The sequence below is a fragment of the Peromyscus leucopus genome, chromosome 10 (assembly GCF_004664715.2).
Source record: "Peromyscus leucopus breed LL Stock chromosome 10, UCI_PerLeu_2.1, whole genome shotgun sequence".
NCBI lineage: Eukaryota > Metazoa > Chordata > Mammalia > Rodentia > Cricetidae > Peromyscus > Peromyscus leucopus.
Genome location: NC_051071.1, coordinates 50,790,206 through 50,817,841, shown reverse-complemented (window position 1 = coordinate 50,817,841; position 27,636 = coordinate 50,790,206). Strand labels below are relative to the sequence as shown.

Genomic DNA, 27,636 nt, shown 5'->3' with positions numbered 1-27,636 from the left:
ATAGATAGATAGATAGATTCCAAAGCTTTCTGTGTTGCTAAATGCCAAAATTCTGCCATTAGTGATGACCTCCTTGAGATTCTTGCTGCCAAGAGTCTGTTGCTTGCTTGCCTGACTTCAGTAAACACAAGAACCATAGTCTTCAAGAACTGGGTTAATGTGGTATCTCATGGAAAGCATATTTGCTAAATGTACCTCAATCCCAGCTACAATACAAACTGTCCACAGATCTCATTTATAACAAAGATAATAACTTAAAAGAATATCCTTGTTATTCTCCAGCACATCTGTCCATGAAAACTCGGCCATATGCTGTGCTGACCTACCCTATTTTTCCTACTGTTCTCAAGCCTATTTTGAGAAGCAAATAACCAATTATGGGTCTAAAATGCAGCTGTAGCTCTGCAACATGGCAGAAGCCAGTGTTTACAGGGAAGCCGGAAGCAGAGGAATACAAGGTTTTCAGATAAATTGTGACCTGGGCAAATAGGATCTTTTCCCACCTTAGAGTCAGTGGGGTCCAGAGCCTAAAGGGAAAGAGAATGCAGGAGGACCACGCTGAGCAAGTCTTGTGGTGTCACGGCGTTGCTGGAGGCAGCACATTAAGCTTTTGTATGATTTATGTAATCTTGGGATCAGAAACCCACTATCCCTTGACCCATTTTGAAAGCTGAAAACATTAACTTTGTAATAAAGCTGATAATAGTCAATATCTCTTAAAAGTCTTAGTAGATTTTAAAAATCAAATCACTGAAAGGTCATTAAAAAAATAAATCCTAGCTGGGTATGGTGGCCTATGCCTTTAATCCCTGCATTTGAGAGGCAGAGGCAAGTGGATCTCTGTGAACTCAAGACCAGTATGATCTTTTTACACATAGAGTTCCAGGACAGCCAGGGCTACAAAGAAAGACCCTGTCCCCCAAATCCAAAATATAAACAAATACTACAGTTCATGGAAGTCTGGAGCTATTATTAAATAGGGGTTATTGCCATTAAAATTTTAAAAATTGATGTTTGATGAATGAAATAATTATGGTTTGATATGAGGAACATTAAAAAACTGTTATTGTAATACTTATTTCTTGGTGTTAAGAGTTTGATGTGCAATAGCCAGGAAGAAAAGAGTAATGTAGGAGCTACTTACTAACATTTATTGAGTGCTTATGACAGTCAGTTAGTGTGCTGACTAATTCTGTGTGCATTTTCTTAAGCAATTTCTACTGATGGTTCTGTGGAAAAGCAACATGTGTGGGTTTTCCTGTTTTAATTAGAAGAAACCAAATGGTAGAAGGGTTAAGGAAGGTGCCCTAGGTTAGATGGTCTTTAAGTAGTCAAACTCAGACTTGCATTCAGGCAGCCATACCAAGGGTTACTTTGCTTTAACTACAGAAATAGACATCGGTGAAAAGAATCGACTTTTGAATATAGTCCCTGTGGTACTTTATGTTATGGTTAAGGGAGGTGGGAAATAAAAAAAATATACTGAAGTTAGAGACCTTGCGTACCACGAATAAGGCCCTGGTTTCAGCCTCAGTCCCTCCAAGAACAACAGTAAAAAAAATGTCAAGTTTAGAGTATGACTTTCTCTTTTGGAGTCAGCAGGCCTAAAATCCAACCAGGAAGTGGTGGGTTACCCCCGTAACTATTATGCATTGCTGCACCAGGGGTCTCATCATGCTTGGCAGGCTGGTGTTGTCACCCATAAGTGTGTGATAGTTTGGTTGGCCCCTTGATGACTTTTCTCCCCCAACAGCCTGCACATCACTCTTTGTTGTGGTAAAAGCTAGCTGGCAGGGTGGAACCTTTGAGTGTAGCTAGAGTTTTCTTGCCTTGCCCACAGTCAGGACACATCTCTCTCACCCGCCAGTCCCACAGCCGCTCAGACCCAACCAAGTAAACACATGGAGACTTATATTGCTTACAAACTGTATGGCCGTGGCAGGCTTCTTGCTAACTGTTCTTATAGCTTAAATTAATCCATTTCCATAAATCTATACCTTGCCACACGGCTCATGGCTTACCGGCATCTTCACATTCTGCTTGTCCTGGTAGCGGCTGGCAGTGTCTCCTTCTGCCTTCCTGTTCTTTTATTTCTCCTGTCTGTTAGTCCTGCTTATACTTCCTGCCTAGCCACTGGCCAGTCAGTGTTTTATTTATTGACCAATCAGAGCAACTTGACATACAGACCATCCCACAGCACAGCCAAGTGCAGACCATCTCAGACACCTGCACTCAGGCCCATGGTCCTAATCATCCTCTATGTGGAACTGCTGGTAAAGCCACGAGGAACCCAAGAACGGGCTCCCACAGGACATACAGAACATCCCACAGCATTTGAGCTCAGTTACAGCTTGATTTCTCTGTCCTATGTACTGTCTTTGGCAATAAGGTCTTACCATCTGATTCTAGTGGGCAATCAATAGCCATGACAACAGCCTGTACTGTTTTTCAGGGAGTCTGGAGTCTCACTGACCAATAACTCACTAGAAGGAATCTCATACCTGGCACTGTTTAATAACTTATAGCTTCTGGGAACAGCAGCATCTACCCATCATCCTCAGGGTACCTTCCTTCACGGACTACAGAAGCCAATGTGTATTCTTTGGACTTTCTTTTGCTTCATCTCTGCAGTGATTTATAACTGATTATGACTATGAATTCACACATAAATCAGTACAAAAGTAAACTAATGGGTACCGGGACCCTGCAATTATCCCTAGAAAGGCTTCCTGCTTTACAAGTCTTTGTTGGGCAGATGTAAAAGCAAGAGAATGTGAAATTTTGTAAACTCTATGGCAGAGTTTAAATATTTGATGTCATCAGGTAAATAAATAAATTGAAATATGGATTTCCTTTCTGATTTGTGAGTTTCTGGTGAGATATGAATGTGTTTTTGCTAAGTTATTTTGAACCTTTCTAAATATGTGAAGGAAGTGTGTGAATGTATCTAATAGGCATTCCACATCCTTCTATCACTAAAATGACTCAGATTTTCCTACATTTATATTAATATATGATGACTGAATCCGGAAATGGAAAAGTAATTAAGATAGGATGGATTAATTATGAGGGTTGACAGATAAGCTCACTTAATTAAATAAAAAGGCCCTGATTCACACCAACAGCAAATCTGGAGGGTTAGTAATTAAAAATATTTGAATGTCACAGACAGGAAAAAGGAATGCACAGAATCTCATGGATCAAAAGAGACCTTAAAGTGTAGATCAGAGGCAAGGTGCTTTGTGATTTATTTTTCATACATAGTCACTAGGTTCCCTAGGCCTCTGCTTAGTTCATCACTTCTTTGAAAAGCTGCATTTATATTGTGGCTCCAATAACAATTTGGGTTTGAGAAACTTCTTACTAAATAGTTCCTCGGTGACTTTGGAGCTAATAGAGGCCTTTGTGCAATGTTTGAATTATCCACAGGAAGCACATTAGTTGGGGAGAATTATTAATCAAGTTTTATGATCTTTGGACCATGTTGATTTTACCCCAATAAGAGGTAAGATTTATTTCCAGGCTTATTGAGTGCTGAAATGACCATCCTGGATGGGAACCTCACCTGGATCCTACCTCATCCAAACTTGAGTCTGAGGACATTAGATCAGGTCATTTTTCCAACCCTGCCAGAGATCAGAATATCTGTTCAGGACCCACCACACATACTGGGCTAAGAAACGCCTGGCTCCAATGTCTCTGGCAGGTGAGAATTCTACCACTGAGTCACCAAAGTTTTCCTGTCTTCAAGCTTTCTGTACATAGGCTGTCTCCTGCATTCTCTATTGTATCCTAGCTCTTTAGCTGGTGATTCTTCAGGGAAGTTTATATTAGCTTCCTCAAGTACTGTACTTTCTTGATGGCCTTCTAATAAATCGTCCACACCCAAGCAATCACTCAGCCCTTCTTCTGCCACTGTTAGTACACCATGTCAGTTTTGTGCCATAAATGTCTTCTGAATTTGATCTGTTCCACACCTTCCTTCTTTCAACCAGAAGAATCCAAAGCCTCCCATGTCTCTAAACTGTTACCTGCATTTCTTTGGTACTATTTCCTGATGCAGTATGTAACAAACAGAGATAAAGCCCAAGGCAAAACAAAAGCAAAAGCTACATTGATCATCTAAGGCCTTAATGGACATCGGTGGTCCAGAGGCCGAAGAGTAGAATGCTTAGCATTTGAAAATGTGTCTTCCGGCTGAGTTCCACTTTCTATTGCCATTTACCATGCGTCTTCTAGACATGTTTTCATGCTACTTGACCCTGAGTTCTGTCCTCACACAAGCTGCTTTTCCTGCTCAGAAGCTCATATCTATCACACCCTCTTTGTGTGGCTGGCCTTTATGAGTACCAATTAAAGACAACACACTTTGTTACTTCTTGCTAGGGTCAGACAGACCTTTTCCAGAGCACCCGCAGCACTCTGCTTAACCCTGTAAGACATCACATACTGATCTCTTATAATTTACTATAATTAATATTTTTAGCTATTCCCTCCATTAAACTGTGAATTCAAAGACAGCGAATTTCTCATTCATGTTCACATTTTGGAAATTAGGGCAGATTCCATGGCACAATCAATACTTGATAAATGACTGTACAAATAGATGTTATTATAATAAGAATGTTTTTAAAATAAACTAGAATTTTTTCCTTGGAAAAGTTAGCATAGATAAAACTCTCATGTCACTTCTGAGTAATAGCAGGTTACATTGATGGTATTATTAATCATTCATGGAGCTGGGCTGATATGACTCAGTAGACGATAGGATGACATCACGAGGACCACAGTGGTCCTCTTTAGTGCTAATCAGCAATAATCACACTTGACAATGTTATCAAGAAAACAACTTAAAATGTAGTAAGTCGACCAAAGAAACGCCTATAAACTGAAAGGATGCAACATTAGGCACCAGTATGAATCTGTGCACTGAAATGAAGAACTCAGAAAAGCAAGTACCTAATGTGCTTTAAAGGATATAGAGTAGCTGTGGCTTAGACAGTGTTTTATAAGAGGCTTGTGTGTGAAAGGTTTGGTTCCCAATTGAAAAATTAATATAATCTACAACTATCTGCAATCTATGAGAGCTACACTTGGGGTTCAGAAACAGAAATTGAAAGTAAAAAGAATTGGAAAAGATGCAGTATTCACTACCTAAAAGCAGATTGGCTACCTGGACTATCAAAACAGGCTTTGATACATACTCCTGGAGCCCAAAGGACGTGTGACATGGCAGTTATAGTGAATACACATTCACAGAGACAAATCCAAACTACTTAAACTACAGAAACTGTGCTGGTGGGGCGGCTCAGCAGGTAGCGCTCACAGCCAAGCCTGCTGATCTGAATTTCATTTCCTAGGGTAACATGTAGGAAGGAGAGAACTGACTCCTAGAGTTGACCTCTGACCTCCACACACACGTGCTGTGGCAGGAACAGATGCACATGTGCGTGAACCCCACCCCATAACTAAATGCAATTTGTAAAAGATTTAAAAATAAAAAGCAAAAAGTTAAGGAATTAAAAGGAGGAACAAATGTTCTAATAACAGCCTGGTAGCTTGGTAACCTAAGTATAATGGCTGACTCTTAATTGTTGTTGAAAAAAAAAAAAAACAACTGAATTCTAAATCAACATGGCCAGAGGAGACTTAATGTCATTCTATTCAGAAGTAGGACCTAACATTTGTAGATGCTTATGAAGGAACTGGCACTCATATAACCCAGAAGATACTCAAGGACAGCACATTCCTGTCTGGTACGCCCAGATCATTTCCCATGGTGGCCATATGCTACATTACAAACAAGCCTCATAAATTTAACAGTATTGAAATCACGGCAAGTACATCCTCTAAGCATAATTAAAATAGAAATTGACAGTTCAAACTCTGGGAAGTCAGAAATTAATCAAAAATACTTCTATATTCCAATAAAACTTTAAATACTTGATGCTATTACCCACACATCAAAGAAGGACACTTGAGATAAGGTCAACTTTTTAAATTCAATGAAATAAAAGTACACATCAAGGGCTATGAAAGGCAGAGAAGATAATGGCTAGAAAAATAAAAATTAGAACTTCAAAATACACCAGAAATGTAAAATCTAGAACTAGTAATGTAGGTGTACATCTTAAGAAGTATAAAAAGAAAGCAAAATGAGTTCAAAGCTAAAAAAAGTGGTAGATCTAAGAAGGAAGAAAGGGATGGTGTAGCTTGGCTTGTAGGAAGATCTCTTAGTGAGGTTTACTATTGCTGTGATGAAATACCATGACCAAACCAAGTTGCAGAAGAAAGGGCTTGTTTGGCTTATACTTCCAAATCACAGTTCATCATCAAAGGAAGTCAGGACCGGAACTCAAACACGGAAGGATCCGGATGTGGGGGCTGATAGAGAGGTCACGGAGGAGCGCCACTTACTATCTTGCTCCCCATGGTTTGCTCAGCCTGCTTTCTTATGGAAGCCAGAACCACCAGCACAGAGTGGAACCACACACAATAGGCTGAGCCCTCACTCATCTATCACTAATTGAGGAAATGCCCTGTGGGATTGTCTAAAGCCCAGCTGGATAGAGGCATTTCTCAACTGAGGATCCTTCCTCTCTGATGACTCTAGCTTGTATCAAGTTGACATAAAACTAGCCAGCATAGAAGATGACTGAACAATTAATTACAAAGTTCCTACCATTTTTTTTCTTGGTGTGTGAACCAATGGGTTTCATTAGGATTACTTACAGGAATATGGGTGAGGGATTATTTATAGGCACACTGGGTAACTTACCAATGGCTATACCACTGAAGAAAATGTCTTCTCCCCAACTCCATCATCCAGCAACCACTAGCCTATAAATCCCCAGGAAGGGAAAGAACCTACAAGGAATGATGCTGAGGGGTCCATTCTCGTGCAGGTCTTGTGCACAATTCCTGAGGGCTCAAGGGTGCAAGGTCCATGCTATGACCAGAAGACAGCGTTCTACAACATTCCACCTTTTCCCCTTGGCTCTTAAATTCTTTCTGCTTCCTCTCCTGCAATATTACCTGAACCTTGGATGGAACAATTCCAATGTCCAGGACCACTTTCTAAGCCTTTATAAGCCTATGCAGATGTCCACCTCCTGTACTTCACTCAATTATCATATAATCATAATGCATTCCACATGTAACTTCTGGGCAAAGGGTGGCTGCCCTACCACAGTCCTATCCAACATCATATGAGACGTTGATATTTATTTTTACAGAGTTTGGGACTCTGTAACTATTGCTATTGCTTCTCAGTCATTCCTTGATAGTCCTCATCTGATCAAATTATGAAAGTTGCCAAGTAATTTTCATTTCTACCATTTCTTTCATATTTTTTTATTACCAAACTTCAAATTGTAATAAAGAGCTCTCTACCATCAACTGACCTACTTTCAACTTGTCTATCCATCCTCTTACCTGTATATATTCATGCCCATGTACCCACTTCAGTAGGGATTTTAAATCAGTTACAAAAGGGAAAAATAAAACCACGGTAACTAACCAACAAGATGACAGAAATCAGTTCCTGACTATGAGCGAATGGACTGGACTCTAAAAGTCATCTGACGCTGCTCTCCTGCTGCAGCTTCATGCAACTTCATGCGACAGCAATACTGAGTAAGGTCACTCTAAGACAGTGGAGTGAAAAAAACAAAAACAAAAACAAAACCAAGCCAACTCCATAGCCACATCTGGCCAAAGTGAAATAAGAACGCCATGTGAAGCACACTCACTGGGTAGACACCCATCTCTCCTGGCTGACACAATGCCTCTCTCTTCTTTGCCAGATGTATGTTTAATTTCTCTCTACTCTTCTCACCTGGTCAATAAGAACTGAAATGAGAAACCATGAAATTGTGTATGTTCTACCCATACCATCTGTAAAGTAAAACCATATTTCCTTGAGGTTTCCTCAAACAACCAAACACAGATCCAACACCAGCATGTGCACCCTAATACCTCACAGTGAGATACATCTTGGTTCCATGTGATGTGGTCTTTGCTTCTTTTCAGTGAGCGCAGGACCCGACTTTGTTTCACCAAGGAGCACGCTGAAGGGTGGGGTTTGTGCTATTGGACACCAGTGACTTTGTAGTGTCAAAAGCTGGTGGACAGGTGATTAACTGATCACAGCATATCCTGCCTCCATCCTAGCATGGATTCTCAGGCACATATGTGGGGAGCTGAGGGCGGCATCAGGTGGTTCTCAATGAGACCACCCCAACTGAAATGGGAGGAAAATATGCCACAGTAAGAGCTTTACACAAGGTTGGTCCCTTTGTGAGATGTCTCTGCTGCCCTGAGAGACACTCATGTGTGGAGTACAAGATTGCTTACTGAAATCAAAGCATTTAAGGAATATTTGGCTGCATGATCATTCTAATTTTTTTTGCTTGGTTTTTAATGACCTTTTACTTGGGTGTCTTAGCAAATTATTTTGGTATATGTCATAACTCCAGAAGTAGTTTTCATGTTGTCTTTAAAAAAGAGGCAGGAGGGCAGGAAGAGGGAGGGGAGGGGGAATCTGTGATAGGTATGTAAAATGAATAAAAAAAATTTCCTTAATAAAAAATAAAATAAAAAAAATCTAAAGGTTAAAAAATTAAGACTAGGGCTGGAGAGATGGCTTAGCAGTTAAGAGCACTGGCTGCTCTTCCAGAGGACCTGGAATCTATTCCAAACACCCACATAGCAGCAGCTCACAACTGTCGATAATGCCAGTCCCAGGAGATTCAATGCCCTCTTCTAGACTCAGTGGGCACCATATATATGTGGTGCACAGACGTGCATTTAGGAAAAACATAATAAAATAAAATACTAAAATAGTAAAAAACCCAGATTAGTATAACCTTTTAGTTTTCTTCCAGTGTTTGTCTAGACAAAACCAAAGCTGATTCCACTGCATTATCTGGAACAAAAGAAGGCAAGAGCTGCAGTGTGTTCCCCCTTTCTCCTCCCCCTAGTATCTCATTAGTGGGTAAGAGGTGGGGGGTGGATGGACACTTAGGGCTGTGATGCCCCCTTCCCAGCTGCTTCAATGGCAGCTACAGCCAGTCTTACCAGGCCAGACAATAAGCAATTGGAGCTTAAGAGTGGGACTTCTGAAAAATGTGATTCTGGAATTCCTTCTAGGCTGTGCTCTTTGTTCTAAGAAATAAAATAAATAATAAATGATAATATATCATATAACATCATATAACCATACAATTATAATAATGTTTGATATATTATATAATATGTAATAATAATAATAATAATAATAATAATAGTTATTATTATTAGTGTGTGTGTGGGGGTGGGTAGGGTCTATGTACCAGGGCTCATGTGTAGAGACCAGAGAATAACTCTGAAGAGTTGATTCTCCCTTCTACCCTATGTGGTTCAGGGGAATCAAACTGAGGTCTCCAGGCTTGTACAGAAAGTGCTGAGCTGTGTTGCTTGGCCGTCTTCTAATGATTTTTCTAAACTAACCTAGCATCCACTGTTGATGAGTGGCACACGAAGACAAAAATATCAAGAGAACAAATGACAATTCTTAAGTCATTGCATGCATGGTCTTCTCATGGAGGTTGGAAGCCCAAGTGACATTAAGATGGCGATAACTAAATTGGAAATAGGTTTGTCACACTGCACCTACTCTCTGAGTCTTCCATGACTTTTCCTCACTCAGCATCACAGAAAGCATCCTCTTCATAAGGTGTGTGGATGGGGTTGAAGCAACCTGCGATTCCCGTGCAAGAGTTTTGACCCATCTTCTATCATTTACCTAAAACAAACTGCCTTTGCTGGGTTTAGAACTGGAAATGCTCAATAAATGTCCAACAACAGGGGAGAGTGAGCTGAGGTCCAATTTTGTTTAACATGTTGAGGATCTTGAGCTTAGCATTTGTTATTATAAACCAATACTAAATGACTGGTAGGAAGAATATTAGCTGGATGACTTTTCCACACTAATAAGAAAGCACTTTAGAACCTTGACATTGTTAATGAAGACATTGTTAATGAAGACATTGTTAATTCATTTTTATGTAAATTCATTTCGCTACACAATTGTCAACACAATTGTCTAATTAAATAATTCACCCACCATCAGTTACAAAAGGATCTGAAACGTGTAGATTACTTAGAGATGCACTTTAAAGAAATTCACATAAAATATTGCACCAGCTAGTGGAAAAGGAATTAATTCATTTTGGCAGTATAAATTCTGACATAGTAAATGTCCATATGTCACAGTTAATGCTTTTTAACAAATTGGCAAATGAGATGGTATGAAACTTGGCATTCCTGTTCTTAAAAAAAAAATAGTTCTGAAGAAGATACAGATAGGCATTAAAATAGTTTCTATAACAACTGCTTTGGGAACAACATGGCTTTAATTTGTTAGATAAGATTATTAGCAATTGTGCTTTGCATGCTTGCCACATTAAAAGTCCTGACCCAGCAGATCTGAGGCCCATGAAGTCTGCCTCGTCTTCACAGTTAGGCTCAGCAGCGTCTAACGCACCGGCAGACTATGACACAGCATGTGCAGGGGAAGACGCACACTGTGTCCAAGTCGTTGGTTTTAATGGAGAGAGATAGGTTGAAACTGACTCAATGGGGAAACTTAATGGATTAAAATCCCTCAGTAAATATTGAACTGTAGGGGCTGGGGAGATGATCAGTGATCAAGGACACTGTATAAGCGTAAGGATCTGAGTTCAAATCCACAGCACTCATACAAAAAGCCAAGCATGGCTACTTGGTGCCTATGAGCCCAGTGTGGGAGTAGGCAAGAAACAGGTGGATCCCTAGAGCTCACTGGCCAGTCAGTCAAGAGGAAACTGTGAGTTTCAGATTCAGTGAAGGGCCAGGTTTCAAGGGAATAAGATGGGAAGCAATAAAGGAAAGCACCCTGTGTCCTGTTCTGGCCTCTGCATGGGCATGTGCAACACTTACGTCTATACACTTACATTCATGCATCTTACACATCACACACCAAAAAAAATGGTCTTGTTCAAAACAATCAATTTAGTGAAAACAATAAAATATCAGTCCCTGTGCCAACCCATGAACTACTGACCTGCTTATGATATTTTCAAATGCCAGATTTCATATGTATAGCAGATATAGAAATCATAGAGAATGAAATTTGAAACTTCTTTGTCTGCCCAGTTGTTCTGATAGGAGCCTGGAGGAGAGGGTGAGCTGGCTAAAATTCTTAGTCCATTTGTGCTGCACAAGATACCTTAGATTGGGTAAAACTTAGAAACAATAAAAATGAAAGATATAATAGAAAGCTACTTATTTTTCAGAGCATTGTGTGTGTGTGTTGCACATGCATGTACAGACAGATTCATGTGTGTGAGTACAGACATACGTGTGTCACAACACCCATATGGAGGTCAGAGGACAGCCTCAAGTGATGATACTTATTTCCCACCTTGTTTCGGACAGAGTCTCCTTGTTTACTGATGCATATGCCAGGACAGCTAGCCTGTATGCATCCAAAGGTCTTCCTGTCTCTGTCTTCCACCTCCCCCAGGGGGCACGGGGGTTACAGATGCTTCCACATCTAACTTTCATACAGATACTGGGGATTCAAACTCAGGTCCTCATGCTTTCATAGCAAGTGTTTTACCCATTGAAACATTCCCCCAGATTTAGAAAGTTATTTCTCATAGCCTGGAGGCTAGGAGGTCCATCATCAAGGTGACAATAGATTTAGGGACCAGTAAGGACCTGTTCTCTGTTTCACACTTAAGCTGTCTTTATATGATCACACAGAAGAAGAGGTCAGAGGTGCCAAGCATTTTCTTGAAATTTCTATAGGGTCACTAATGGCTTTATGACTTATTTACCTCCTAAAGGTCCTACCTTTTTATTACCGTCACAGTGGTGATGAAGTCTCAATATGTGGATTTGGGGACATTTAACAGTCACACCAGACTCACTGGCTTTAATTCCCTGCATGGGACTTGAGGATCTCTGGGGGACCTGTCCTGGAAGTGCGTCTATTGAGGGAAGACACTTGTGGGTGGGACTATGGGGAACTTCATTAAAGTCCAAGATGATCCCATCCTATTTAAGGATCATTAAGTGTGGCTTTGGCACCATTAAAAAGACCTGAATGCTATGTGATGATTCAGACAATTAGCCAATCAAATTCTTTTTTCTTAGAGAAATGTCTGGGTCTGAGGAGTCTGTTCACTTTCTGTCTTTTTCATATCTTCACAAAATGGCATAAACCTCAGTAGACCTCAAGAAATGTCCTGTACCAAAGGTGCATGGTAACGGTGCATTAATTTGTTTATTATTTTTTTATTTTTAAAGTTATCATTGAAGGTATTATATATAGTTACAGTGCCTTAATTTTAATGTTTAGGGCAACGTTTAAACACCTTATTCATATATATGGATGTTTTCAAGCCAGGAAGAGCTAGTCACCTGATACATATCATATACCACATAAGAACACTGGTACACAGCTCCAGAGAAGCTAGTTAAAAAGGAGGACCCTAAGAGGGACATATGGATCACCTTGGGAAGGGGAATAGAGGAGATCTCCATGAGTAAACTGGGGATGAGAGGAGGACAATAGAGGGGAGGGGAGGGGGGATGAGAACATGAGGGAATGGGGTCGTTGAACTGGGGGAGGGACGAAGTGGGAGATCAATGAAAGAGATACCTTGATACAGAGAGACATTATGGGGTTAGGGAGAAACCTGGTGCTAAGGAAATTCCCAGTAATCCACAAGGACGACCCCAGATTAGACAACTAGCAGTAGTGGTGACGGTGCCTGAATTGACCTACCCTGGTAATCAGATTGGCGAATACCCTAACTGTCATCATAGAGCCTTCATCCTAACTGATAGAAGAAAGGAGAAGCAGAGATCCACAGCCAAGCATCAGGCTGAGCTCAGGAGTCCAGTTGAAGAGAGGGAAGAAGGATTATATGATCAAGAGAGTGTCAAGATCATGATGGAGAAATCTACAGAGACAACTGAACCAAGCTCATAGGAACCATGGACTTTAGACTGACAGCTGTGAACCTGTATGGGATAGGACTAGACCCTCTGCATATGGGAGACAGTTGTGTAGCTGGGTCTCTTTGAGGGGCCCCTGGCAGTGGGATCAGGATCTATCCCTGGTGCATGAATTGACTTTGTGGATGCCATTTACCTTAGTGATATTTTATTTGTGCACCCAATAAAGCTTATCTAGGGATCAGAGGAAAATTCCAGCCACTATATTAAATATAGAGTTCAGGCAGTGGTAGTACATGCCTTTAATTCTAGTATTTGGGAGGCAGAGATTCATCTGAATCTCTGTGAGTTCAATGCCACACTGGGAACAGAGTCAGGCATGATGGCACATGCCTTTAATCCCAGTGCTAGTTAACCATAGATGTCTGAAGGCTTGGATAGACAGACAGGAAGTGATAGAGCTGGGTGGAAAGAGGAAGTGATGTAGCAGGACAGAGAGAGGAAGAAAGACGGCAGGGCACAGAAAGGCATATAGGAGTGGGTATATGGGAAATAGCTCTCTCTGGAGGCTGAGGAGTTGGCATCAGGTGAGGTTGGCTGTGGCTTGTTCTATTCCTCTGATTTCTCAGTTTTCACTCCAATATCTGGCTCCAGGTTTTTTTTATTAATAAGAACATTCAGTAATTCGTCTTACAATTACATATGGTGGGACGCCTTCCTCACCCTTGATGCAGGGCGGGGCGACTTGGTCCTGCCTCAACTAAACATACCAGGCTTAGCTGTCCCTCCATGGTAGCCCTTATCCTTTTGGAGGAGGAGATGAGGGGATAGGTCAGATGGGGGGAGTGGGAGGAGGAAGAGGAGAGGATCTGTGGTTGGTATGTAAAATGAAATGAAAAAAATTTAAAAAAGAACATTGGTTCCGTTTTGCACAAAAGAAAACAGCAAAAGCAAACAAAAATTTTGGTAAAGCTCTCCACTCTAATGCCTTTATAAATAATACATATCATTATCAGTGTGAACTTCTAAATTCTACTCACAGCTAAAGGTTGCAAAGGTTTCCTCTTAAGCCATCAAAAGATGCTCTCACCTCACCTTCTCCAAAGTATCAATATTGAATGATATAAAAATACTTTTAGCATTTTCTTTCAAATAAAATATTCAACACTCAGTGCTTTCATGGAACATTTTCCCTTAAGAACCCATTATGCTAAAAGTAAATATCTACATGTAGACCACTAGACTGATGTAATTAGAATATATATTTACAAAAAGGTAATGGAGATTATGTCAGCCACAGTGAACAGTGGCTAGTTCACTGTGGATTTTTCCTCACATAATCTTATCTGGAATAAACAAAATGTTAACATTTAAGTTTTTGATTTTTTTTGCTTAATTCCAACAGTTGTTCTTAAGCCTATTATTTTTTTTTGTTTGGGCTAATTAATAATTTTATCACAAATTATTTTAAAAGCCTAAGAATAGTAAAGAGATACAAGGTAAGAATGAATTTGTCCACACTTATTTTGTAATTCTTTGATTTTAGTGTGAGTGTGCATGTGGTGTGTGTGTGTGTGTGTGTGTGTGTGTGTGTGTGTGTGTGTGTGTGTATTGGCGAAGGTGTGTGCTCCTGTGGCTGCCAGAGCTGTATGTCTGCTGTCTTGATTGCTCTTCATTTTATTCTTTGAGATAGTGCCTCTTGTGAAACCTTGAGCTCACTGATGCTTTGGTTAGGCTTCTTGAATTGGCCCTTGGGAACTGCTTGTCTTTCTGCACCCTCAACTCCATCAGCACTGAGGTTACAGACATTCACCAACATACCTGGCTTCTACATGGATGCTGGGCATCTGAACTCAAGTCCTCTCACTTGTGATACAAGTACTTTCCCCCGAACCACCTCCTCAACTCCCCACATTCATTTGAGTCACTGAACTCCTCTGAGATGGCCTGCTCGTGAACATGCTGGTCCCCACTTAATGCTTTGGGCTGATTTCTGGACTTGGTCCCAGTTTCCCCAGGGTATCTTTCAGGCTTGGCCTCAGGATTTCATTGTAACCAGAGGTGCTGATGGATGAATTTCCATGATGTCAGAGTCATGTGTTCCACATTGTTGATTCTAAGGCTTCTTAACTCTAGAATTGCTTCTTGTTGAAACAACAACACAACCAACATCGGGTCACATTCAGATGCTAATCCCAAGTTAGGGATTTCTCTAAGTCATAGAAATGATGATGTTCAACTACTGACCCTTTGGACAGAAACATGGAACCTTCTTGATGAGCCAACACCCTCTGCAGATTCACCTCTCTCCTCATGCATTTTTCCCATTGTTCCAATATGCTATCATTTGTATCAGCATATGTTAATCAAATACAATAGTGTGTTTTATCATGACATTTTCATACATGTGTATAAGGCACTTGGGCCATATTTATAATCTCTATTACCTATACTTACCTCTCTGTTGCCTTGTTCCCTCTCTATTCATTAATAGCTATAGCTCCTTCTTGTACATATTTTTTTTCTTTTTCTACAAAAGAGTTAAAATATGGGATGCTTGTCTAAGTCTGGCTTACCTCTTTTAAGATAATGATCTCATTTTCCATTAATTTCATTTTTCATGAGTTCATTCTTCTTTACAGCTGAATAATACTCTTCCTCCCCTGACCCCTCGTGTATGTGTAAATTTTCATTACCTTCTTCCAGTCATCCACTGACAGGCATCCAGGCTAATTCTACATCTTAGCTACTACAAATGGCATTTCAATAAACATAGACATACAGTTACCCCTGTGGATTGCATTATGTCTGCCCACATAAACTCAATTACTACACTTGCTGTTAAGTGCTGCTGCTCAGAGCACTCAAAACTACCAACCATCTCCATCATTTCCAGCCTGCAGTTCTTGAGAACAGGAATCATGGTCATCTCTCTCAGAGCAATATCCCTCCCCAAAAATCTGTGGTAGAAAGCTAGCTGAAATACAGCTCAATGCATATTATTTCATCAACAGTTTTATCTTGTGTGTTTTTCTTTTTCTTTTTTATTGGAACTTGTGCATGTTTTAATTGTCTTGGTATGCTGTATCTAGTCTAGAACCTGGCATACAGTAAGCATTTAAGAGATGTCGGATGAATTTATTTCCGAAATGTTGTATATCAATATATCAAGCTTCCCAAGAACATGTATACATGAAGATACTTGAGGGCATTCTTTGCCTTTTATCCATCTTCACCTGTGTGAAAGGTTTTAGAATGTAGCTAGGTTATAAGAGATAAAGGCATCTAAGTTGTTATAATAGCTCCACAAACAGGCTCAGAAAGTTACATTGAAGTGAAAATAGAAAATGAATCCATAGATATGTATATATAAGTGTGTGTATGTGTGTGTGTGTGTGTGTGTGTGTGTGTGTGTGTGTGTGTGTGTGTGTGTGTGTGTATAGTTTAAATGGTGTTACCACACACAGGGTGATAATGCTTCCTGAAAGGGCCATAGACTATATGCCCCAAACTCCAGTTCTAGGCATGGGAAACCTACTTTTGAGTTATTGGTCAGGATGATTCACAACACTTCCCAAAAGCGTAAGCTATTCCCATTGCTTTCCCGGAAAATGAAGAGAAGGCCCTATTGCTGAAGACACCACACATCTCTAACGTAGGACTTGGAGGAATTGAGATGGACCTGACCTGGAAGTCTCCTACCTGAGAACTAGCTCCCGTAGGAGCTGAAGACACTACGCAAGCTGAAAAACAATCAATAATCCTACCCAGCTGTAAAGCCTGTGAACCACAACAATGAGCAATGTGATTGTTTGAATAGGTATGCCCCCCACCCCCGACCCCAGACTCATATGTTTGAATACTTGGTCCTTAGGGAGTGACACTATTAGGAGGAGTAGCCTTGTTGGAGTAGGTGTGGCCTTGTTGGAGGAAGTATGCCACCGTGAGCATGGACTTTGGGGTTTCCTATGCTCAAGCTATTCCTGATTCGAGACACAGTCTCCTTCTGTTGTCTGTGGATCAAGATGTAGAAATTTCAGCTCCTTCTCCAGCACCGTGTCTGCCTCCCTGCTGCTGTGCTTCCTGCCATGTGATAATGAACTAAACCTCTGAAACTGTAAGCCAGCCCCAGTTATATGTTTTCCTTTATAAGAGTTGCACTGGTCATGGTGTCTCTTCACAGCAATAAAACCCTAAGACAGAAGTTGGTATCAAGGACTGGGGTATTGCTGTGTTTGGTCTGACCATGTTTTTATTTGGAGGAATTTGGACTTTGGGACATTGGACTAGAAAAGCAGTTGAATGCTTTAAGTGAGGCTTAATGGACCATACTAGTAGAAGCATGGAAGACAGCGGTGCTGAGGGTGTTTTGTACTGTAGGGACCTGGCTCAAGAGGTTTCAGAGGACAAGAATTTTAGCATGTTGCCTAGAGATCATTCTTAGGATATTTTGGTAAAGAATGTGACTGCTCTTTACCCTTGCCCAAGAGTCTGCCTGAGGCTAAAGTGAAGAGATTTGGATTAATTGCTTTCTCAAAAGAAACCTCAAAACAGTTTCATATAGACTTTGTTATGTGGTTACTAGTGTTCACTCTTAGGAAGATGTAATGAAAAGGAGCAAGCTGAACAAGGAAACATACACAATGTACAGACTGAGGAGAAAAGAGGCACCAGAAAGTAGAATGGAGCTGAGTTCTGTGTTCAAGGAGATTAACAGATCAAAGAAGAGCCAGATGTTAAGTGGAACAAAGGGAGTGGTGACTTCAGGACAAGACACAACCCAAGTTTCCCGACTTGTGAAAAGGAATTAAAGAAGAGCTTAGAGCTGGGTGTGGTGGTGCACACCATTAAACCCAGCACTCAGAAGGCAGATCTCTAAATTCAAGGCCAGCCTGGTTTACAGAGCACATTCCAGGACAGCCAACTTTAGGTAGTAAAGGAAACCATTGAAATCAGGAAGCTAATTAAGATGTAATTGAACAAGGGGGCCATGTTCTAGTCCCAGCAAGCAGCATAATTTGGTAGCTTCAGTCACGTGGTTCTGGCTTTTGAGTCAAGGATAGAAGAAAGGGGTTATGGAATCTCCCTCTGTGACTAAGGAAAGTCGCTGTGGTCAGGTGTGTGGCAGGGGTGTCCTTGCACAGAGGCTCAGAGAGTCTATTGTATGAAGCTATGAAGGTGAAGCCTGGACTGCCTTGGAGACCCCAAGATGTTGGAGATGCCAGAGTCATGGGATACCTGCCAAGGAATGCTGCTAACAGGGTTAATCAGCCCAAGAGAGAGAAGTGTGTTGGAATCAACAAGGCTGAAAGGAGTTGGATATCCAGAGCATTTTGAGAGATGGAGAGTTCGGAGTTTGCCCAGCTGTTTTTCAGTCTTGCTTTGTTCCAGTATTTCTTCACTATCCTCTCTTTCCTCCATTTTGGAATAGTAATGTATATCCTGTGCCATTATATGTTGGAAGCATGTGATCTGGTTTTTCCCACTCTGTCTGTCTTCCATAACTTCTATGGTTTTGATTTTGCCATACTTTTCAAAGTAGTCTCTCAGATTATATTTTTCTGTATCTTCTTTAATACCACCAACAAAAATTTTCTTTATGGTTAAATGGGCACCAGGCTTTACAGAATCCTCTCTAGAAACAGCTGTCTTTGGTTCCATCACACGCCCATCAACCTTGTGTGGCCGAGCACACATTGCAGCATCCACCTCTTCAACACAAGAGGAGGCCACAAAACCAAAGCCCCTGGAACATTTTGTTTGGGGATCTCTCATTACCACATAGTCTGTAAGTGTGCCCCATTTCTCAAAATGTTCTCTTAAGCTATCATCTGTGGTTTCAAGGCTCAGACCACCAATAAACAGCTTCCTCAACTGTTCTGGTTCCTTTGGATCATGCCCCCCCCCCCCCACCGGCGGCGGTGGCAATGGTGACGGCCGGAGTCAGGCTGGGGGCAACCGGGCGGCAGTTTTATCTCCATTTTGAGCTGGACTAAGTGAATTTTGCATCACGTATGGCTACAAGCTTATGGGGGCCAGGGAGTGGAATGTGTTTGAATAGGTATGTCCTTCATAAACTTATGTGTTTGAATGCTTGGCCCATAGGGAGTGGCACTATTAGTAGGTTTGACATTGTTGGAGTAGGTGTGGCTTTGTTGGAGGAAGTGAGTCACTGTAGGAGTGAGCTTTGAGGTTACATATGCTCAAGCTATGCACAGTGTGAGACACAGTCTCCTTCTGCTGCCTGTGGATCAAAATGTAGAACTTTCAGCTCCTTGTCCAGAACCATATCTACCTGCATGCTGGTATGTTTCTTGCTATGATAATGGACCAAGCCTCTGAAACTTTAAGCCAGTCCTAGTTAAATGTTTTCCTATATAAGAGTTGCTGTGGTTATGGTATCTCTTCATAGTAATAAGACCTAACTAAGTCAACCAGCATGGCAAGATATTCCTAATTCTACAGTAGTGACACTTTTATCTTGGGGGTAACTGACAGATGCCTAATTGCACATAAGGTCTACTTGGAAGGAGAAAATTCATGCTTGGTACTGTAGGTCTGACTAACTAATCATGGCTGTAGATGTCATAGACACTTGAAGAGACTCCTGTCATTTTCCTAAACCAATATGATTTCTAACTGTATTTTTAAATACCTATCCTTATGCTCACAGATAAATGTAGCTCTTACCCCTCATCAAAGAAACTTCTTTTTGCAACAGAAGGAGACTATTACAGATATCCACAACTGGCAAAAATATAGAGAATAAGTGATTATGGGGTGCCCAGGCCCATTTGACACATTTACAATGAAACCCCTACGACTAAGACTCAAGGAACGTTGAGGAAGAAGCAGTGGAAAAATTGTCTGCCTGCTGCTACAGTGTCTTCTAGACATAACAGAGAAGCTACACCCATTAAATCTCAACAGTATGGTTGGCTAACAAGACAGTCACAATGACAAAACCAGTCAGCACTTCAGCATGGATGGTAGGAACTTTGTGAGGTCCCATTCGTAGATTGAAGAGCTATAGGCAATCAATGGCTGCCCAAGAAAGAGAGAATAAGTCTTCTCTAGGGACAAGCCATCCAATAGGTTGTTGTCCCAAGTGGTCATCTAGAAGTACTTACCTGTGAACAATGTTAAGTAGACTCAGCTTGTTACACACACGCACACACACAGACCCACACACATAATTTATATGTATGCAGCAATATTAATTAAAGAATAAGAGAGTGTAAGTGGGGCTACATGAGAGAAGTTGGAAGGATAAGAGGAAAAAGTACAAATGTTACAATTATAGTGCTCATGTATGAAATAATAAAAAACTTTTTGAATTAAAAAAATGGTTTATTTGCTTGGTCTTTAGGTAAGATACCCTTGGTGTGCATCAATACAATCAATAACTCCATGGAAAAGCACTAAATGAAATCTAGTATCTTGAAACTAATCAACATTGGGAAGAAAGGGAACAGTGATTATCCCTCAGAGTGAGGATAGGACTCACAGGCAACAGACCAGAAAGAATTTGGGAGCAATTAGGATGTCCTATCCTTAGCTTTGGGCTATTCTGTTTTGGGTTATGCTGATGTAGGGCGCCAGATGTAGCAGGAATCTTAAAGGTTCTTATTAATAAAATCAAACCCGAGGCGAGTTATTGGGGTCCATGCTGGTAGATCAGAGAGACAGAAGAAGCCACAGCTATCTCACCTCGCCGGAATCTCAGCTGGTCTTGTCTCCTCAGACTGGAGGCCTCTGAGTCCTCATCCGGAATGGGTCTCAGCTGAATTACTGCTCAAAAGCCTGAAGCTTAACCAGCCACATGCTTAACCAGCCAAATGCCTAACCAGCCAAATGCTCTAGTTTCTGGTTCTCACGCCTTATATATCTTTCTGCTTTCTACCACCACTCCTGGGATTAAAGGCTGACTTTCTGGGATTAAAGGCGTGTCACCATGCTTGGCTGTTTCCAATGTGGCCTTGAACTCACAGAGATCCAGAGGGATTTCTACCTCTGGAATGCTAGGATTAAAGGTGTGAGTGCCACCATTTTCTAGCCTTTGTATCTAGTGGCTGCTGTTCTCTGACCCCAGATAAATTTATTAGAATACACAATATTTTGGGGGACACAATACCCCCACATCGGCAAAACGTTTTATACTTAGGAACTGCATATTTCATTGTATGTAAATTTGACCTCACAAACAAGAACCATGAATGTACATGGAATTCTAATGCTAAGCATATGGAAATTCGAAGTGTGGTGGGTAGTGATAATTGCAATTTGCTTTGAAATGCATTTAACAAAAACAAATTGGACTCAGAGAGACAGACCTATGATAAAACAAATATGTAAAATGTTAATTATTGAATCAGGGTAGCAGGTTATGTAAGTGATTGCCGTAAAATTCTTCCAACATTCATGGATGTTGGAAAATCTTCAACATAAAATGTTACAAAAAATGATTGCTTGGCCTCATTTAGATGAAGGTGCATTAGCACCTAAAAGCTAAGAGCTGAATTCTCCTTCAGTTTTAACTAGTCAGAGTTTCCATCATGAATGAAGGGTTAGGATGAAATGATTCTAAAAATGTCAGAACAAGGAAAGTCCTATTATCTCTTATTGGTGGGTTAATTCACTAATTCAGGGAATGCCTATAGAATTACTAGACGTATAGAAATTGACTTCAATACATTAGCCAAGAGTCATGTGTCGTGTTTCAAGACTACAGCCTGAGCACACAGGAGGCAGAAGATCATGAGTTCAAGGCTAGCTCAGGGCTACATTTGCATTTATGCAGAAAATGGTGTCTCAAACAACAACAGTGGGCTGTGGTTAAGGACATGTATTGCTCTTATGGCAGACTCAAGTTCAGTTCCCAAACCCACACTGGGCAGCTCACAACTCCAGGGTTAGCTGATGCCCTCCACATATATCCTTACCCATGTGTGAACAAGCATGCACACACATACACATAAAACACACACACAATAAAATAAATCTTAAAAATAACAGAAACAGAAGAACATAGGAAAAAGTCTGATGTTTCAGGAGTGTAGCTTTTCATGATAATTTCAGAGAAGAGGTGGCAATGGGAGTGTTTAGCTGTGGAAGGGGGAGGATTAGCAGCCGACCAGGTTGCTGTGGGATGTTCTGTATGGCAAATGTGTTGCTCTGATTGGTCAATAAATAAAACACTGATTGGCCAGTGGCTAGGCAGGAAGTATAGGCTGGACTAACAAAAAAGAAAAAAGAAAGAACAGGAAGGTTGAGTCAGAGACACTGCCAGCCGCCGCCAGGACAAGCAGCATGTGAAGATGCCGGCAAGCCACGAGCCATGTGGCAAGGTATAGATTTATGGAAATGGATTAATTAAAGATATAAAAACAGTTAGCAAGAAGCCTACCACGGCCATACAGTTTGTAAGCAATATAAGTCTCTGTGTTTACTTGGTTGGTTCTGAGTGGCTGGGGGACTGGCGGGTGACAAAGATTTGTCCTGACTGTGGGCCAGGCAGGAAACCTCTAGCTACACAAGGTTGTAATTCTGTATTTGTTTCAGGACTAAGACTTTTCTTATAAGGACATAACATAAATATAATAACATCAAAGGCATAATGAATAATATCATCAGCTTCAAATGGACTGTGGCACTGGAATGGAGGACAATGGCCTTCTGGCATAGCATCTTCAGCTGAGACGGCTTTTAGTTTATGATTGCATATTCACATGCTTTCCAATGCAGAATCAGCATCTTTGGTTTTTTTTTTTTATCTCATGTTTCAGTTCGCCCTGGCAGCATGCACCAATGGCAAGGAGCAGAAGAGTTCCGTGCTGCAACTGAAGGCCCTGGATAGAGGGCCTGCATCCTCTGGGAGAGGGGGTGTGACAGTTGGGACGCTGCACAAACAATGACTTCTTTTTAAAAAAACAAACTCTAAAGCATTTATGGTAAAGCAGTTATTAAATTTAGGAGTGATCCCCTGCCCCCCGAGGGTTTTAAAAGCTGTTGCAAATTAAAAATTCTCACAACTAATGAAAAAGAGCCAATAAATTAATTTGAGAATGCCAATGGTATCAATTCACAACAGACAATATGGAGTTTTCTAGAATGCATTCCCAAGAGCAGGTGATGGAAGGGAAAATGAGTTGTTAAAATAAAAATATACCTGATAAATTGACTTATTCCTTTATGTGAAACAATACCCTGAGACGATGAATCGTTTGGAAATAATGCTCCTTGGTACCACAAGTGCCGACACACACTAACACTTTGATTTAATAAGCTTATTAAACAGTAAAATTGCTTACTTTTGACAAACTGATGCCTCTGGGCAAAGAGGTTGATCATATACTTTTCAAAGAGCGGCTGCTGCTGACTTGCGGCAAAATGCAGAAGTTATGTGGAAATTCCCAACCCACAGCATTCCAGACTACCTGAACATTTGGTGTAGTAAACTATGAATAATGCCACCCAAGTGGAGCATTTGTTCAAAACTCCAACAGGCTTTAAGCTGCAAAAACACACTATGAAATCACAAACACCCCAGGGGTCAAAAAGACACTGTTAAATTTAAAATGCTGAGTGTAAAACATCGATGGAATTAACAAATAATGAAAATTAATGTCAAGTCATTTCCAGATTATCAATTTTCTTCTCTTCTGCTTAGAGCTCAGCCTTATTTGATGTTTCAAATGATTATTTAGGGAAACTGGTCTATTCTCACACGTAACTCAAAGCACTTGGATGTAGTTACTTTGCTGAAAATCCACCAACCATCAGCTACCCAGTTGTATTGTTCAGGAAGTAAAACTGGAGGCCAACAGGTAACTTGGGGTTATATCACCACTTCTACAGTCCCCCCATTTGTGTATGTGGCCCCTAAGAGAGAAGGCAGCAGAGATTCTAGAATGTAACCACTAAAGCTCCATGGAAATAATGGTCTGCTGATTAAATTTCTGCACACACTGTCTTGAAATATTAATCCATAAATTAGGCTGACAATTAGATACACTATAAATAACAAGTTTAATTTGATAGCTTGGCTACTGTAATAAATTTAACAACCGCTTCTCTCTCTCTTGCTGTATTCATTTTCACCTTGGGGTTAAGTGATACTGGCTAAAAGTGCGCCTGGAACAAGAGGCATTCACAGAAGGCCGGAGTGTGAAATTAATTTTCCTTGCTCTGGCTTTATTCCTGTTGACATAAAGGCTCCGCATAAAACATTTCACACTAAAACACTGCCTCTCTTTTTCATATTGGTCTTTTTTTTTTTTTTCTTTTAAGGTCACTAAGTTAAGCTTTGTGAGAATAATGATCATATTCAACATTTGTCTGTGTGTAAAGATTCATAGTTAATGTTTAAAACCTCCCCTGGTGCTTTCTCAGTATCTTCACATACATTGACTCACTACATCTCCCACTGACGGTGTGAAAGCTGTCCAATGCACTCCATTTTACCCTTGAGGAATCTTAGTTACTAAGTAGCTTGTCCAAGCTTACAAATATTGCTGCTACTCAGTTCTTGATTTAATCTAGTAGGTGTACTCCAAAGTCCAAGTTCTTTCTATCTCTCCAAACATTGATCTTAAGACTTTACCCTTTTATTGCCTCATGCAATTGTCCTTGCTCTTGCATACTCCAGTAAAACTGGACTTCTGTCTGATGAATCTCGAAAGTCAGTGTCATGTGAAGGTATACTTATTTTTGGGACTGCACGGCCCCATTCACTGCAATGTAGTGATGCAAGGCAATAATTGCTCTTCTCCAAGTCAACTCAGGCACCAAGGGAATCCTGATTCAGCAAGCACAAGGGTAATTTGGATAGTATTTCAATTCCATGCTATCTTGGGAATCTCACCATCACTATTATTATCATTAACAAGCCTGATAAATAAAGATGAATGTCTATAGCTGATCCTAGACAACATGAACACCACATAAAAATGATTCATATACCCAGTCACATAAAAGAATTAAGTTCTTTTTACAGATGGCAATAAAATTTTATTTTAAAATAACCATTATGCATCATAAGCCATACTCTGCAAGTGTGTAATATCTTATTTGTGTCATGCACTAAACACAGAAGACAATTGTATAGATTTCTGTTGTCAAAATTTTCAAGGTACCTACATACATATAGCTTAAGTTAATGCCATTATTTCAACACCAAGATGTTAAAACAAACAAACAAAACAAAACAAAAAACTCATGAAAATTTCAGGGCAGGGCTGGAGAGATGGTTTAGAGGTTAAGAACACTGGCTGTTCCTCTGGAGGACCCCAGGTTCAATTCTCAACACCCACATGGCAGCTCACAACTGTTTGTTACTCCATTTTAGGGGAACCAGCTCCCTCACATGGACATACCTGCAGGCAAAACACCAATGCACATAAAATAATAATAAATAATTTAAAAACCATTCAGGGCAAAGTTCTCTTCCATCTAAGTGTGACACTGCAGCAGTCTAAAGGGCAGTAGTCTGAATGGCATAAACTCTTACTGCATTGAAGAGTTTACCCAGGTGAACATCAAAGGGGAGATCATTTTATGCTGGTTGTAGTTTGGGTATGAAGCTTCCCCACAAAAGACTCATGTTTTAATGGCTTTATCCCCAGCCTGAGGTGTTACTGAGGGAAATCCTGCACACTTTAGGAAGTGGGATCTGGAAGGCAGTCACTATGTGTCTCAGGCAGGGTCCTCTTTCTATTTCCTGTCTATCATGATCAAGTAGCATCTGGCATGTGCTCTCACTGCCCCGATGTTCTGCCTTCATCAGGACCCCAAATTAGCGGAACTCAGGACTGCGGACTGAACTCTCTAAGATGATGGAGGGTCAAAATGTGTTTCCTTTCTCTCTCAAGTTGTTGCTCCTGGTACATATTTTTGTCAGAGCAATGAAAAGTGTAATTAACATAGCATCTAAGTATTTTTGATATAAAAAATCAAGTTATATCATGGAATCAGTCTAGATGTTCGCTAACAGATGTATGGATAAAGATAATGCGGCATATGCACACAGTGGAGTTTTATTCAGCCATGAAAATGTCAAAATATTTTTTGCAAGAAAATATATTAAATTGGATATTATGCTGTTAAGTGAAATAAGCCCAATTCAGAAACACAAATATCTAATCTTCTTCTATATGCATATCAAAGACATGTAAGTAGAAGGGAGATTATTTGGGACAAGGAAAGGGATCATTTTTATGGGGGAAAGTTGCAAGAGGAGGTATTGGTGCTGAATACAATCAAAGTACATAATATGCATGTATGAAAATGTTATAATAAAACCTGTTATTTCACACAATAAACATGTACTACTAATAAAAACAATACATGTCCAATCAAGAAGTGAAGCTATTATAATCTTTTACATAAAAAGTTTCAACATAATCATGTGAAGATAAAGTTTGCAGAATTATAACCAGAATCCCAAGTGAAGTAAAAATACATTGTTAACCCAAAAGCACTGAGAATGTATTACCCAGCCCAAATGAACAAAAAGTTTATAGGGTTTCTTAAGGAAAATTAAACAAATATTAGGAAGCAGCATCTTTTATGTGGATAGGAAGCACTCAATAGGGTAGAATAAGAATACAATTTGTGAAAACAATTCCTAATGGTATTTTTTATGATTCTTGGGTAGATAGAAAAATAATTGGTCAGGGCAGTTGTAGTATATTCTTTTTTATCTTATAAACATATATATATAGTGTATTACCAGAAGGCCTTAGAGGTCAGTTATCTTAAAAGTACATAGGAAATTTATGATAATTGTTTACAAATATGTTTTTTCAGTCCTATGGTTTCTTCTAACAATTCAAGAGTTGTGAGAAAACAGGCAAAAGTTGTTTGATTCCAGGAAACACATGGGAGAGATGATTTACAAAATGGTTCTATTTCCATTAACATTATATATGATCCTGCAAAGTTCATTAAGATAAGGACCAGGTAAACCAAATTTAAGTTCGGATGGTAGCTAGTGTTTCTAGTAGGCTTTTGTCCCTCACTGGAAAAGTGAGGAGGGAGTGGAATATAAAAAGGACTGTTAAAATTATCCAATTCAAGGTTTTGTTTTTACAGTTCTAAGATTCTGGTCAGTCCTGTGCTGTGGATATCATTCTATATAAATAAAACACTGATGGCCAGTGACCAGGCAGGAAGTATAGGTGGGACAAAGAGAGAGGAGAATTGGGGAAACAGGAAGAAGGAGGGAGAGACACTGCAGCCACCGCCAGGATAAGCAGCATGTAAAGATGCCGGTAAGCCACCAGCCATGTGGCAAGGTATAGATTTATAGAAATGGGTTAATTTAAGATATAAGAACAGTTAGCAAGAAGCCTGACACGGCCATACAGTTTATAAGTAATATAACTGTCTGAGTGATTATTTTATACATGGATTGTGGGACTGCGGGGATTGGTGGAAACTGGAGAGAAGCTCTCCAGCAACAAATGGCGCCCAACGTGGGGCTAAGCTAGGGAATTGAGATCGGACTAGCTGCTCCCTTTTTCGGGAATGGAACCATGTAGGTGTTCCCTGGTTATATGGAACTTTGCAGGCGGGTTTAGGTACCCGCCAGCTAGGGAGGAGAGGGCGGGAGCCGCCCAGGCCTTTGGAGTTTGCCCCACGTGATTGCCA

The 27,636-nt window shown here is 40.4% G+C and overlaps 1 protein-coding gene across 1 annotated transcript in view; it reads right to left on the bottom strand.

Moving 5' to 3' along the window:
* Nwd2 (NACHT and WD repeat domain containing 2) overlaps window positions 1-27,636 on the bottom strand; it is a 155,032-nt gene that overhangs the window by 85,450 nt on the left and 41,946 nt on the right. The window lies entirely within an intron of this gene.